Here is a 16,479-nt window from a genome sequence, read left to right on the forward strand (position 1 = left end):
GGCCGCCTTGTCTTCAAGATACTGGAAGTCAACCTTCCGAAGTTGTTGAACTGAGAGCGGGAGGCCCAAATATTTGATTGGGAAAGCGGCACGGGTCACCAGAATGCTACTCAGAATATGCTCCAGAGGAAGGTGGTTGCATCGAATGGGCACAACCGAGCTCTTGCGGAAGTTGGTGCAGAGTCCTATCACCTCGCCGAAACCCCTTAGGATGACTGAGAGGTTATCAATGTCCTGCTTGATTGGGGCCATGAAGATGGCCGTGTCGTCCGCATAGAGGGAGGTTCTCATCATGACGCCGCGGACGCGTATCCTATGGATGATGCCCTTGTGAGTTGCAATGTCGAGGATATGTTGAAGGGGGTCAATTGCAAGGACGAACAGTAGAGGTGAAATTGGGTCCCCTTGACGAAACCCGCGGCCGTGCTTGATCGGGGGGCCCGGAAGCCCATTAAGGAGAACGCGCGAAGAGGAAGATGACAGTAGAGCGGCAATCCAATTCCGGAATTTGCAAGGGAACCCCTTGCATTGTAATAAGTCTAGGATGTATTCCCATTTGACCGAGTCGAAAGCTTTTCTAATGTCAAGCTTGAAGAGGAGGGCTGAAGACTTGCGCTTGTGCAACCGTCTCGCAAAATTGCGCACATACATGAAGTTGTCATGGATACTCCTCTTCTTTATGAAAGCACTTTGGCCATTGGAGACGAGAACGTCCATGTGAGGGGCAAGCCGCAGGGAAAGAATCTTGGCGATAATCTTGGCCACAACATGGATAAGACTAATAGGCCTATAGTCAGAGACGCCCTCCGCCCCCTCCTTCTTGGGCAAAAGCACCACATTGGCAGAGTTGAGCCATTGCAAGTGGGATGTGTGGAGCGAGTCAAAGCTCTGGATGACCCGCATGAGATCATGCTTAATAATTTCCCAACAACATTTGAAGAAGATGCCCGTGAAGCCATCCGGCCCGGGAGCCTTGTCCCCCGGCATTGCTTTTATGGCCGCCAAAACCTCATCCTCGGTGATGGGATCACCGAGATCATCCAAGTCATGCGACTGGATATTAAGCTCATCCCAATTAAGGTCAACGGAGCTCGTGCTTGCTCTGCCCATGACCTCGGCAAAGTGGTTATGGATGATGTACTCTTTTTGCTTATGGTCGGTGACCCAGCCTTGTGCGTTTTTTATCCTATGGATGTGATTTTTCCTTCTCCTAGCATTGATGCGGCGGTGGAAAATTTTTGTGTTAGCATCCCCATCCTCCAGGTTCGCAATCCTAGCACGTTGGCTCTTTCTTGCCCTCTCTAGAACCGCAAGACTGATCACGCGCCTCTTAAGCCTAGAGCGTAGGTCAAGCTCCTCCGGGGATAGCAGTCGCTCCTCTTGCGCAATGTCTAGGCGAAGGATGATGATGTTGGCTGCATGGAGCTGCACCTTGGCCTTGGAGAAGATACGCTTGCTCCACTGAGCAAGGCGGAGCGCCGTTTTTTTGAGCTTATGGTGGAGGACCTGGTATGGTTCAGAATGACTCACCCTCTCCGCCCAAGCATCAAGAACAACCTCGTGAAATCCAGGCAAAGATACCCAGAAATTCTCACATTTGAATGTGCGCGGGCGCCTAGGGCCCTTGTCGTCGGTGAGCAACAGAGGGCAATGGTCAGAGAGGGAAGATGACAGGGCATGTAGCAAGTGATTGTTGTGAGTGGTGTCCCACTCGGCATTGCAGAAGAAGGAATCAAGCTTGCACAAGGTGGGATTGGCGCGTTCGTTGCTCCAAGTGAAGCGTCTGTTCTGGAGGTGGATTTCCTTGAGTTCACAGGAATGAAGCGTCGAGCGGAGGCGGTTAATTATGCTCATGTTGATGTTCCTCTTGTTCTTATCCCTGGCTCGATAAATTTGGTTAAAGTCCCCGGCAACCAACCAAGCCACATCCGTAGGTGGTTTGTGGTTGAGAAACTCCGCAAAAAAGCATCTTTGCACGAGGAATCAGTGGGGCCATAGACCGAAGTGAGCTTGAAGCAGGAGCCAGAAGCACGTATACAGAACGTGGCAGAAATACAGTATGCAGAGGTGACAAAGTCGGAAGCATCAAGTAGATTCTCATCCCATAGCAATAGGATACCGCCCCTAGTTCCGTTCGCCGGACGCTGGGCAAAACCACCCAGTCTATTTCCCCCAAGTGATGCAATGATGAATTTGTCGAAAACATTCAACTTAGTCTCCTGAAGACAGACAAGCTGGCAGGAGGAGTCGGCAAGCGTTGCTTTAATAGTAGCTCTTCGGTCTGGGCAATTAAGCCCCCGCACATTCCAGCTAATTGTTTATCGGTTGTACTGTCATTGGAAAGTAAGGTGGCCCTGGAGGTTTGGATGAAGCCCATGATGGGGGCGCACACAAGCATGAACAAGATGGACACATGGACTAGCACAAGACCAAATGGACGAAGGGCCGCCACTAAAAACCACGTACAGAGTTGCACTAACATGAGCTATTGCCCTTGAACTGGTACAAACCACATACAGAGTTGTAGTTCTTCCACAAACAGAGCTATTGCCCTTGAACTGGAACAGACCCTTACAAAACAACAGATGTTGCACTAACATGAGGAACAACACACCCAGCAGCAGCTACTACATGATCTAAACCTCAGGCATTCACATCCGGCGAGCCCGCGACAACATCTGCTCCCACAGCATCGAGGACCCCCGCTCCACCATGCTCGATCAGAGCATCTTCCATCGCTGTAACAGCCCCATTGTCTAGCTCAAAGAACTCTCTCATGGCCACAATTACATCATGAGGAAGCTGCTCTTTGAAATTTACAGCGAAGGCATCCAGGGTGGCAGTGGTGACGTCCTGCCCATTCTTCATGATGCCCAGGCTGCGGCAATAAACTGCTCAACCGCCTGTGCCACCGGCGTCGTTGCTGCGAGGACAGCAGGGCGCCTGATCCTCTGCAGGGAGAGGCCACCCACCTTGGAGATCTTCACGCCAGCGAGAGTTTTCCGGCGGGCTGCCGGCTTCCTGGGTGGTGTTGAAGCAGGGGAAGGAGGGAGATCCGGAGCAGACATCAACAGCGCAGGCTGGCGAGCACAGAACATCGGTTCCGGGAGAGCCACCCCCAGGCTTGGCACAAGCAGCTCAGCAAGCCCCGCCGGCAACACATCATCATCTGCACGTTTACGAGCCCGTGGAGAGGTCGGGGTTCGCTGCAGGGGGCCACTGCTGAGGAGGGGTGGTGTAGGAGATGCCTCAAAGCCGGTAGGGCGTACTGGCAAGACGTGGAGGAGGGGGCTCAACATGGAGACCGGCGAGCAAAGCTCAGTGAGTGCTGGACTCTTCTCTTGAATGGCCTCTGTAGCAATCCTAGCCTCATCACGCTTGGAAGGGGGGTGAGCGGAGCACGGACTTGGGGGAGAGGGGCGGCGAAGCCGGAGGAGTGCGGGCGTCCCTTGAGTCCCACCTGGCACTGCCTGGGCGCGCGTGCCTAGACGGGCTGCAACCACAAGCCTCCACCGGAGCAGCCAGAGCAGTGGCCGGAGGGGCTCGACCCATCTCCAGGGCGCAAGCCTCGGGGTCGCAGTCGGCGCCGGAGCCCAAGAGGACAGGGGCGGCGCCGGAGCCCAAGAGGACAGGGGGCGGCGGCCGGCGGGGGCGGCGGCGATGCAGCGCGCCTGCGGCCGTCGCGGTTGCCGCGGTGGTCATCCCTGCTTCCCCTGTCTTGGCCATGCCGTTGATCGTCGAGTGTCGCACGGGAAAGGCTCCTGTGGGCACGTGCACCGCTGTCTTGACCTCCCCTGGACGTGTCGCGCCCGTCGCGGCCACGACCGCGGTCACCATCATCATCTCGGTCGTGCCAATCCTGACGCATGGGACGGGAGACGCGCTCACGCCTGTCGCGAGCTTTGGCCTCGCCATCCATGATGTTGTAGCGCCACGTGAATGGCTTGGAGACCAGCCTGCCCAAGGAGGGATCCTCATGGATGTCGAGGTGCACGACGACCCGATGCTCGAGTCCTTTCCTACCGTAGATCGGAGCACCTCCGTTGCGAGCGGGAAGGGTGACCCAGCTCACTCGCGGGACCTTTCTAAGGCAGGGCGTCCATGCCCAGAGGCCCAGGACCTGGGTGTTTGTCTTCAACTTGGATGCGGGCTCGATGTAGTCGAGGGAGCACCCGGAGCCGACAGCGTTGGCGACGGCGAGCTCATCCCAGGCGTAGAGGCGGAGGCCCTCGAGGCATAGGCAAACGTGCTGGCCGAGGTCGACGTGCTCCGCGTGCGCCTCAAGCTGCCACGCCCGCAGCTGCAGCTTGGTGTCCCCGAACGGTAGCACACGGCGGGAGGCGGCCAGCTCGGCGTGATGCTTGTGGATGAACCGCACGAGATACTTCTCAGGGTGGTGGAGGATGATGACCACGTCAGGTTGCAGCGCCCCGAGCCTGTCAGCGAGGAACGCGGCCATCTCGTTGGTGGAGACTTGGCGGTCCCGGTCGAACCAGGCGACGACGGCGTTGGACTCCAGGAGGGCCATCTCTAGCTGCATGGCGGGGGTGTTGTGGATGGTGGCGGACACCTCCGGGCGGACGGAGTGGTCGCCAGCCCAGGCCAAGGTCGCAGCAGCGGAGGCCATCACAGCCGGCGGGGACGGGGACTGGGAGGCTGTAGGACCTTGAAGTATGTCTAGAGGGGGGTGATTAGACTACTTGACCAATAAAAACTTAGCCTTTTCCCAATTTTAGAGTTTGGCAGATTTTAGCTACTTTAGGACAAGTCAAGCAATCATCACACAATTCAAGCAAGCATGCAAAGAGTATATAGGCAGCGGAAATTAAAGCATGCAACTTGCAAGAAAGTAAAGGGAAGGGTTTGGAGGATTCAAATGCAATTGGAGACACAGATGTTTTTGGCGTGGTTCCGATAGGTGGTGCTATCGTACATCCACGTTGATGGAGACTTCAACCCACAAAGGGTAACGGCTGCGCGAGTCCATGGAGGGCTCCACCCACGAAGGGTCCACGAAGAAGCAACCTTGTCTATCCCACCATGGCCGTCACCCACGAAGGACTTGCCTCACTAGCGGTAGATCTTCACGAAGTAGGCGATCTCCTTGCCCTTACAAACTCCTTGGTTCAACTCCACAATCTTGTCGGAGGCTCCCAAGTGACACCTAGCCAATCTAGGAGACACCACTCTCCAAGAAGTAACAAATGGTGCGTTGATGATGAACTCCTTGCTCTTGTGCTTCAAATGATAGTCTCCCCAACACTCAACTCTCTCTCAATGGGTTTGGATCTGGTGGAAAGAAGATTTGAGTGGAAAGCAACTTGGGGAAGGCTAGAGATCAAGATTCATATGGTAGGAATGGAATATCTTGGCCTCAACACATGAGTAGGTGGTTCTCTCTCAGAAATGGTAAGTTGGAAGTGTAGGTTCATTCTGATGGCTCTCTCCACGAATGAAGAGGAGGTGGAGGGGTATATATAGCCTCTACACAAGATCTAACCGTTACACACAATTTACCAAACTCGGTGGGACCGAATTGTTAAACTCGATCGGACCGATTTAGTAAACCTAGTGACCGTTAGTGATTTTCGGTAGGACTGACATGCATCTCGGTAAGACTGATTCGGTTAGGGTTAGGGCATAACGTAATCTCGGTAAGAGCGATTACACAAACTCAGTGAGACCGATTTGGTAATAAGCTTTCCAGAGAGTTGGTCAGGTAAACTCGGTGGGACCAATTTGCTCTTTTCGGTGAGACCGAAATGTTACAAAAAGGAAACAGAGAGTTTACATTGCAATCTCGGTGGGACCGATCGCTCACTTCGGTTAGACCAAAACGTTACGAAGGGAAACAGAGAGATTGCAACCCCATCTCAGTGAGACCGAGATCCCTATCGGTAAGACCGATTTGCTTAGGGTTTGTGGCAGTGGCTATGACTTTTGGAATCGGTGGCGCCGAATAGGAAGTTTCGGTGTGACCGATTTTGGCTTTGGGTTTAGGTCATTTGTGGATGTGGGAAAGTAGTTGAGGGTTTTGGAGCATATCACTAAGCACATTGAAGCAAGAGGCTCATTAAGCAACACCTCATCCCTCCTTGATAGTATTGGCTTTTCCTATAGACTCAATGTGATCTTGGATCACTAAAATGTAAAATGAAGAGTCTTGAGCTTCTGAGCTTGAGCCAATCATTTGTCCTTAGTATTTTGAGGGATCCACTTTCATCATCCATGCCATGCCATTCATTGAGCTTTCCTGAAATAATAGTCTTGGAATAGCATTAGCTCAATGAGCTATATGTTGTTATTAATTACCAAAACCACCTAGGGATAGTTGCACTTTCAATCTCCCCCTTTTTGGTAATTGATGACAACATATAGATCAAAGCTTCGACAAATGATAATAAGATTGAATAACATCGTCGCTTTGAGAAGTATGTGATAAGCAAGAGCTCCCCCTAAATTTGTGCATTGTTTAAGATTTGCTTTGGACTGCAAATGCACAATGAATTAGGCTCATGGGTTACTCTTCCATGTCACATACATCTTGGTGGAGCGCTCAAAATAATAAACAATGAATACATGCACTCATCACCAAGCATAGTGAATGATCACATAAGATAGATAGGATAATATCAAGCATGCATAAGTGTAGCTTATGATCAAACACATGATCATCAATGTCTCACAGGCATAGTATCTCAACCAAAAGCAAACAAAGTTTGAAAAAACACCAAATAAAGCAAGAGAGAATAAAGGTAACACTCTCTCTCGAAGCCTATGATCTATACATTTTTCTCCCCCTTTGGCAACAAGTTACCAAAAAGTTCATAGAAAATGCATAGTGCTAGATCGACTCTCAGGCTTGATCTTCTGGTGGTGGTGTCCTGATAGCTCCTTGGACGAAGGCTTCAGTTGAAGTAGAGGGTGCTGGAGTGGATGCTGGAGCTGGTTGCACTAGAATTGTAGGGGCAGTAGCTGGTGCTGAAGTTGTTGCTCTAGTGTCTGTCACTGGCACTGCAACTGATCTCTGGGCTCTGGGCACTCTGGCAAACACATTGGTGGTTGTCTTGCCCTTCCTCTCCTGCATGTCATCCTGCAGCTGCTCTACAACTGACTGAATCTTAGTTACCTTGACATCTAGATCATAGAATTTTTGTTCCATGATTCTCTCTAGGCTCTCCTGGTTTTGAGTTAGGGTGGCCAACCATTTCTCAATCCTCAGAGTTGATGCTATCAAGTAACCAAGCTGCTCTTGTTTGGTTTTCAAGAAATACTCAGATGCCTCCTCTTGAGTTGGCATTTTGGCAGCCTTCTCCTTCTTTGCCTTCTCCTTCTTCTCCTGAGCTTGGACTGATTATGGATCATCTTCATTCATGACAACCTCATTGTCCTCAAAGTCTGGATAAATTGGAAAATGTTCCTTATCCAACTGATATTTCCCTATGCCCATCTTTGAGTTGATCAATTCTTGAATCTAAGGTGCATATCCACAGCTCCTCTTCTGATCTGCTACAGTCCTCTTGATTGTTTCAACTATGAGGCTCATGACCAAGAACTTCTGGGGCACATCAAACACATGCAGCATGTTGATGGCATGCCCTCTGATCATGTTATGGTCACCTGACTTGGGCAACAAAGTATGCCTCAGAATCCAATTGATGGTTGCCAATCCTGACAGCAGAAAGTGAACTGATCCAAACTTGTGAGTCTCAACTGCCTTGTCAGGAATCTCCTTGTACATGTGAGCCATTGAGTTGTGACCCAACTTCTTCTTTGCATATATGTCCAAGTCATCCTCTTCTTCCTTGGGGGCATTGATCAGACTTGCCCATTCTTCAACAGTGGACTGGTACCTTGTACCTTCAGACATCCAAACAATTCTACCATCTGGGTAAAAATGTGCTGTGGAGTAGAACTGCATGATAAGCTCATCATTTCAGTTGGTGAACTTCTGTCCAACAAAATCTGCTACTTCATAAGCAACAAAGCTCTCCTCCACTCCAGGGTAGTGCTGCTCATTCTCCCTGATGAATTTCTAGTCAACCCACCTCATATCACAGACAATGGGCTTCTTGTCCAACAGAATGGTCTCATAAAAGTCCTGTTGTTCCTTTGTGTGGAACATGTAGTCAATAGCAGTTCTTCTTCTTGAAGCATATGGGTCTTCCATCCTCCATAGTCTCAGCCCTGAATCCTTCCCGATCCTCATGTCCTCAGCCACAGGATGTGCATCATTGTGGTCTGGTATCTTGGGCTTGAGCTTTCTAAGGACCTGTCCTTCTTCATCTTCATCTTCTGCAACATTGGGCACTGGGGCCTTGTTCTTCTCAGCAGCTGGAATACTCCTAGTATTCCTCTTTGGAGCTTGCTTGGCCTTGGAGGCAGCTTTGGGTGCATCTTTGGGCTTGGATGTTGCAGCCCCTGACCTGATTGCATCTCCCATAAGCTTAGCTGCCTTAGGAGCTGGTGCAGCATCCTCTTCCTCTTCATCAGAATCCCTTCTCATTGAGGGCTTTCCAAGGACCTTGGCAGTTGTGGTTCTAGCTCTCTTCTTTTTCTTATCCTGATCACCATCATCCTCTGATTCAATTGTGAACTTCATGGTTGCACTAGTGGGGACTTTCTGAGGTTTTGATGGTGCTTCTCTCCTTGCAGGTGCCTCTTTGGGTTGAGCTTGATCTGGTACTTGAGTGGACTTCCTGGCCTTTGGCATTGGAGTTCTCTTGGCAGGAACTTTCTTCTTCAGACCTGGCTTTGTGCTCTGTGCAGAGCCATACTCTTTCTTGAGCACCACTTTCTTGGAAGTGGCCTCATCTTCATCAGCTTTGTAATCCTCATCCTCTGAGTCTGAGGTTCTCTTCCTCCTTTGCCTAGTTGAAACCTTAGGCAAATTGCTAGGAGTACTTCTGCTCCCATCATCTGAAGTTAAGGGACTAGTGCCCTCACTCAAGTCCATCTGTTCTTCTGACCTGTTCTGGCTATAATTCTGATCAGACATACTGCAAAAGCTGACTGCTGACCCTGTGAAGAGTTATAGATGAGATAGAAAAGATGAGCATCACAAAATGCAGAGATTTTTGCAAAAGAATGATTCAAAAGTTCAGTTTTAGTTTTCCACAGAAAGCATTTCGGATCAACCGATTTTCAAACTCGGTGATACCGAAGCAGTTTTGGAACCTAAACTGATGATCTCGGTTGGACCGAGTTTCAGTTCGGTGGCACCGAGACTGCTAGGGTTTCACTGAATCTTCAAATCGGTCGCACCGATTAGTAATTCTCGGTTGGACCGAGAGTCACTAGTGCAATGGCATAAGCCAAATCGGTGAGACCGAGTTTTTCAACTCGGTGGGTCCGAGATGGTTTCGGCGGAAGCCTAACCCTAAAAATTTGAATCGCATCTAAACTACGGACTATTTTGGCTGGATAGAGGAATCTCAATCGTGGCAAGAATCAAAATGAAAACAATGTGCTAGGAATCAGACGTGGATAGCACAAAGATCAAGTCCATACCCTAACTTGGTGGTGGACTTGCTACGGCGGCAACGGCAGGGACGAATTCCGTTGACGGCGGCGAAGACCAGCGATAGGAGGCTGCTGGCGGCGAGGAGATGATCCGGAGACCACAATGGCAGAGCAAGCTGTTGCGCGGGCGAAGGGTTTCAGAGAAATTTCCAAACTTTTGCCCGTGGCTATATATAGCCCGACCCTATCGGTGTGACCGAGTGGAACAACTCGGTGGCACCGAGATGCATAACTGTGTTCAGTTACAGCAAATCGGTGAGACCGAAAAGTTCAAATCGGTTGCATCGAGATTGAAAACTCAGATCAACTTGGTGATCTCGGTAGGACCAAAATGGAAGAATTGGTCAGACCGAGAATCACAAAGAGGTTTTGGAAGTTTAAGTCTATGACGAATCGGGGACTCCGAGTGCTCCTCACATAGAGTGGTTCGAATCTGACTTGATCAAATTTTGTGATGTAGCATGAATAGAGTTTGAGATGAGAAAAGCATAGATAGCTAAAGAAGGTTCTTAGGCATTCTTGTCCATCCACTTCGCAAAAATAAAAGAAACCAAACAATCAAAACAACAAGTGGATGTCCTTGAATGAGTAAAATATGCACCAACATGCTCACACAATAAGATAGCAAATGAAATATGTGGCAAAGCATGCACAGCCAATTCTAGCATCTATCAAGCAATTTGGCGATGACTAGGTCATCTATATATGAGTATATTGACTTAGGAGTCAAATGAGAACATTTGATCATAGGTCATACTCATCGTTTAAGCTCAAGTGGGGTTACCACTTTTACATAATGCATTAATGTGTTCACACCATTAGAGTTGCTTTGACTCAATTCTTAGAGTTAAGCTCCCCCTAGATGTGAGATCCCCCCTTAGAGGGATGAACTAACCTTGGGTTTTGTCGATGATGACTTCATGTAGGTGTTGAAGATGTAGATGCTCAATGTTGATGTAGATCATTTGGAGCAATCATTTGGAGTGAGTTGCACTTTCAACTTACCTACATGGGTTAGTCCCACAAGGAACAAACAAGAATATCCATAGACATAGAGTGATGCACACACAAGATGATGTCCATGAAATCATTAGGTTACCTTGTCCCTTGTCTTACCAACATGAGGGTTTGTGACTCCTTGAACTAGTGCAAGATGTGGAAGTTGATTGCACTTGTTCTTGCCAAAATGATATGAGTGAAGAATGTTGGCAGAGTCACCCTCAAGAACTCTCTAGTTCTTCTTCTTCGGGATCCACATCATCTTGATGGGAATCCTTGGAGTTGTAGTTGTACTTGATGAAGTAGAACTCGACGTAGTCTTGGGGACCCACTTGAACGAGGCTTTGGGTGCTTCTTCAAATGCATCAATCTCTTCTTGAAGCTTGTCCTTGCCTTTGTTCTTGTGGTCTTGTGGTGGAAGATCATCTTGAGCTTGTGTTCCCTTGAAGGAAGTAGGATCATACTTCTCTTGTTGAGGAACAAACTTCGTCTTGGGGTATTGATCTTCTTCCCACTCAACTCCATTGGCATTGAACTTTCGTTCAAAACCAACACCTTGATTCTTCCGGTGCCTTCCTTGCTTGCGTACAATTTCCTCGAATTGCTTACTCATGGCAAGGCTCTTGTAAACACCTTTCTCTATAATTCCCTTCAATAAGCTATTTTCTTGCTCAAGAGTAACTTGGCTAAGAGAATCATTAGTGGAATCAAGAGAACTACTAGAAGCAACAATATTGGATTTGACATTATTATTGTTACTACTAGAGGAAGTATCTTTCTTGTACTTGTTACTAGACTTGACTTGAGGCATGTAAGTAGATAGGAGTAAACGCTTGGCAATGTAAGAAGAACTTTTCTTGCGAAGATCATCATTGATTGCTTTTAAGAACTCATGCTCTTGCTCAAGATTGAGCTTTTCAAAACATAACTTCTCATGAGCCCTTAAAAGTTCTCGATGATCTTCGCAGATAGTTTCATGAGCTAACTTAAGAGAGTTTAATTCTTTAGTTAGAAGCTCAATCTTCTCCTTATCATTATCATTCGTTTTATCTTGTTTAGCATGATTAATTGACGTTTCATCATAGTATTCATCACTAGAGTTGTCAATAAGTAAATCAGCATCCACAAGCAAGTCATCTTCATCACTATTGAAATCAACATACTCGGGATGTGTTACCTTTGGACCTTTGGCCATGAAGCATCTTCCAACACCTTCATTTGGTGAATCAAATATGTCGTGGGAGTTGGTTGACACAAGTGCTAGACCGGCAACACCTTCATCTTGAGTATATTCGGAGTCGGAGTGATAGCTTCTCTCGGAGTGATTGTCGGAGTCGGAGCCGGATACCCATTCACCAACATGAGCTTGATGTCTTCGTTTTGTGTAGCTCCTTGATGACTTGTCCTTCCTTTCCGAATCCTTGCTTCTCCGTGAGGGTCTTCGTTCATAACGATCATCTCTACTCCTCCTCTCTCTTGGTGGTGATTCTTCTCTTTTGCTCCTTCTTCTTGGAGAATCTCTCTTCTTTTGTAGGGTGTCGTACACTCATTGGAGTAGTGTCCGGGTCTCCCACAATTGTAGCAATTGCGCTCACGGCTAGAAGATCTCTTGTCATTGTAAGACCTTGATTTAGAGCTTCTTTCTTTGCTTCTACTCTTGTAGAATTTGTTGAAGTTCTTCACCATTAAGCTTAATTCTTCATTGAAGGTTGGTTTCTCACTTGATGATGTGGGGGCTTCACTTGAGGCTTTGTAGGCACCACTTGACTTGTTGTGAAGTTCCTCATTATCCTTGAGTGACATCTCATGAGCAACAATCCTTCCAATGACTTCCGTTGGCTTGAGATCTTTGTAGTTTGGCATCATTTGAATCAATGTGCACACGGTATCATACTTTCCATCCAATGCTCTTAGAATCTTCTTGATGATGAATTTGTCGGTCATCTCTTCACTCCCTAAGCCGGCAATCTCATTTGTGATAAGAGCAAGCCTAGAGTACATCTCAGCGACACCTTCACCATCCTTCATTTTGAACTTGTCAAGCTGACTTTGGAGCACATCCAACTTGGATTCCTTGACGGACTCGGTACCTTCATGCATATCAATCAAAGTATCCCAAATTTCCTTTGCATTCTCAAGACGGCTGATTTTGTTGAATTCTTCGGGGCACAATCCGTTGAAGATGATGTCACAAGCTTGAGCGTTGTATTGCAACATCTTCAATTCTTGCGCATTAGCTTCACGGTTCGGTTCTCTCCCATCTAAAAATTCACCTTGCAAGCCAATACAAATAATTTCCCAAACGGCGGGGTTATGTCCAAGAATATGCATTTTCATCTTATGCTTCCAACTAGCAAAATTAGTACCATCAAAGTAAGGACCTCTACGGTGACAATTTCCCTCGCTAGACGCCATACTCTCCTAGGTTGTGAAACCAAGGCTATGACCACCAAAAGCTATGGAAATCAAAGCAAATGGAGACCAAAGCTCTGATACCACTTGTAGGACCTTGAAGTATGTCTAGAGGGGGGGTGGTTAGACTACTTGACCAATAAAAACTTAGCCTTTTCCCAATTTTAGAGTTTGGCAGATTTTAGCTACTTTAGGCAAGTCAAGCAATCATCACACAATTCAAGCAAGCATACAAAGAGTATATAGGCAGCGGAAATTAAAGCATGCAACTTGCAAGAAAGTAAAGGGAAGGGTTTGGAGGATTCGAACGCAAATGGAAACACGAATGTTTTTGGCGTGGTTCCGATAGGTGGTGCTATCGTACATCCACGTTGATGGAGACTTCAACCCACGAAGAGTAACGGCTGCACGAGTCCACGGAGGGCTCCACCCACGAAGGGTCCATGAAGAAGCAACCTTGTCTATCCCACCATGGCCATCGCCCACAAAGGACTTGCTTCACTAGCGGTAGGTCTTCACGAAGTAGGCGATCTCCTTGCCCTTACAAACTCCTTGGTTCAACTCCACAATCTTGTCGGAGGCTCCCAAGTGACACCTAGCCAACCTAGGAGACACCACTCTCCAAGAAGTAACAAATGGTGCGTTGATGATGAACTCCTTGCTCTTGTGCTTCAAATGATAGTCTCCCCAACACTCAACTCTCTCTCAATGGGTTTGGATCTGGTGGAAAGAAGATTTGAGTGGAAAGCAACTTGGGGAAGGCTAGAGATCAAGATTCATATGGTAGGAATGGAATATCTTGGCCTCAACACATGAGTAGGTGGTTCTCTCTCAAAAATGGTAAGTTGGAAGTGTAGGTTCGTTCTGATGGCTCTCTCCACGAATGAAGAGGAGGTGGAGGGGTATATAGCCTCCACACAAGATCTAACCGTTACACACAATTTACCAAACTCGGTGGGACCGAATTGTTAAACTCGGTCGGACCGATTTAGTAAACCTTGTGACCGTTAGTGATTTTCGATGGGACTGACATGCATCTCGGTGAGACCGATTCGGTTAGGGTTAGGGCATAACGTAATCTCGGTAAGACCGATTACACAAACTCGGTGAGACCGATTTGGTAATAAGCTTTCCAGAGAGTTGGTCAGGTAAACTCAGTGGGACCGATTTGCTCTTTTCGGTGAGACCGAAATATTACAAAAAGGAAATAGAGAGTTTACATTGCAATCTCAGTGGGACCGATCGCTCACTTCGGTTAGACCGAAACGTTACGAAGGGAAACAGAGAGATTGCAACCTCATCTCGGTGAGACCGAGATCCCTATCGGTAAGACCGATTTGCTTAGGGTTTGTGGCAGTGGCTATGACTTTTGGAATCGGTGGCGCCGGATAGGAAGTTTCGGTGTGACCGATTTTGGCTTTGGGTTTAGGTCATTTGTGGATGTGGGAAAGTAGTTGAGGGTTTTGGAGCATATCACTAAGCACATTGAAGCAAGAGGCTCATTAAGCAACACCTCATCCCTCCTTGATAGTATTGGCTTTTCCTATAGACTCAATGTGATCTTGGATCACTAAAATGTAAATGAAGAGTCTTGAGCTTCTGAGCTTGAGCCAATCCTTTGTCCTTAGTATTTTGAGGGATCCACTTTCATCATCCATGCCATGCCATTCATTGAGCTTTCCTGAAATAATAGTCTTGGAATAGCATTAGCTCAATGAGCTATATGTTGTTATTAATTACCAAAACCACCTACGGATAGTTGCACTTTCAGCGGCCTTCTGTAGGATCCGAGGCGGCGGAGGGGGTGGCGACGTGCACTGCCTAGGCGCGCTGGGACGCAGATGAGGGCGCGGGGCGTGGAAGCAGTCGCGCGCCCAGTGGCCCGAGCGAAAGCAGCGCCTGCAGGTGACGGGGTTTCGGCAGTCGACGGCCCGGTGTCGGTGGCCAAGGCAGTGGAAGCAGAGCCCCTTTATCCACGCAGGGGGAGGAGCGCGCGCAGTGAATGCCCCAGCTGGCTTGGCCGGCGAGCGTGGCCGCCGTGATTTGACCTCAACCCATGGCGCGGTCTTCTCAACCTCGAGCCCCGCGGCCGCTGCGCCGCGCGGCCTTGATTGCTCAGCGGCATCCTGCACTGGCGCGGGCCGAAAGCAAGCGAGCCATCCCGCGGCGGAGCCTCCATTAAAATCCCTGGCGCCCGGCGAGATGGCGGTACGGGCAGCCCCAGCCGCATTGAAGCCGGTAGGTGGGGAAGCAGCGTTGGCGAGCAGGCCGGGAGGGGTCTCCAGCACCACCTGCACCTCATTAGCAGGGAGACGCGGTCGACCCGGGGGAGGAGGAGGAGGCGTGTTGAAGTCCAGATCTGGATTGGGCACACCTGGGAGCACCGGGGACGAGGCCTGCGAAGCAGGGAACTCCCAGAGGAGCTGCTAGGACGGGCGGTGGAGGCCGGCCAGGAGGGCAGCGGGAAGGGAGTGAGGTGTGGCCGACGACGCCGGAGCGAGCGCCGCCGGTATGGGCCGGTGGAGCGGTGGTGGGTTGGGAGCGGGCATGGCTTACGGCGAGCGACGGAGGGGGCACTTTGGTTTCGCGATCGGTATTATATTGTGTTGTTTGGTAAGGCAATGTGGATTTAGATGATGTTGTTGCAAAGAACTTGGACATGGGTGGGTCATTTTAGTCGCAACCCCTATTCTGTGTGGACTGGGTATTATTTGTGGGAATTTCCTAATGATGTTCCATGGTTGAAAAAGCAAGTTATGATTAGTAGTCAAGATATTCTCAATTTCATCCTGGTTCCCACCTTTCTCTTCTCTTGATAAAAAGCATTGAATGTACATCCAATTGTCCTTTTTTAGATCAGTTGGTAAATCGAAAAACGATGATGGACTTCCAAATCAAAATGATCTTGAATTTAGGCAAGCGAGAAGGGCTATGAGAAGGTTTGCATGGAGAAGGGCTATGAGAAGGTTTGCATGGCGAGACTGATTGCCAGGCCGTCTGTCTGTAGGGGTGCATATTATGGGAGAGACGAGACAACGGTGTCTTAATTTCCAGCACGTCAGAGCATTTCTAGTAGACCCGTAAAAAGCCTCGACCCGCAAAATAACCGTCAAAATGCGGGTCGGCGCGGAAAAATTCCGTCCGAACAGATCCCGTAAACGCGTCCGGCCAGTAAATATTTTTTAGGGGCGCGAAAAAATCTCGACCCCAACACGCGAATACGCGGGTTTCCCCCGGCCCGTCGGCGCCCTGTATATAGCCGGAGCGGTTGGTGAGAAGGACATTTGAGCCTGTGCTTTTCCCCACCTACCACCTCCCCTCTCGCCCTCGCCCCGCCGCCGGGCCGCCGCCCACGGTTCTGGCGAAAGTAGCCGGCGGGATCACGCCGAAAGGTCGCCACACGCCCGAGGTTGACCTCCGCCACCCCCTCCTGCGTCGGCAGGCCGGAACGTTGGAGATCTGCAGCCGTTCGTTGTGGGTGGCCGGATTTGGCTTTTCCGACCGCCGGTGGCTGTGCCAAGCGATGGAATGGTCGGGGAGCACCCC

This window comes from Triticum aestivum, chromosome 1B (genome assembly GCF_018294505.1).
Source record: "Triticum aestivum cultivar Chinese Spring chromosome 1B, IWGSC CS RefSeq v2.1, whole genome shotgun sequence".
NCBI classification, from domain to species: Eukaryota; Viridiplantae; Streptophyta; class Magnoliopsida; order Poales; family Poaceae; genus Triticum; species Triticum aestivum.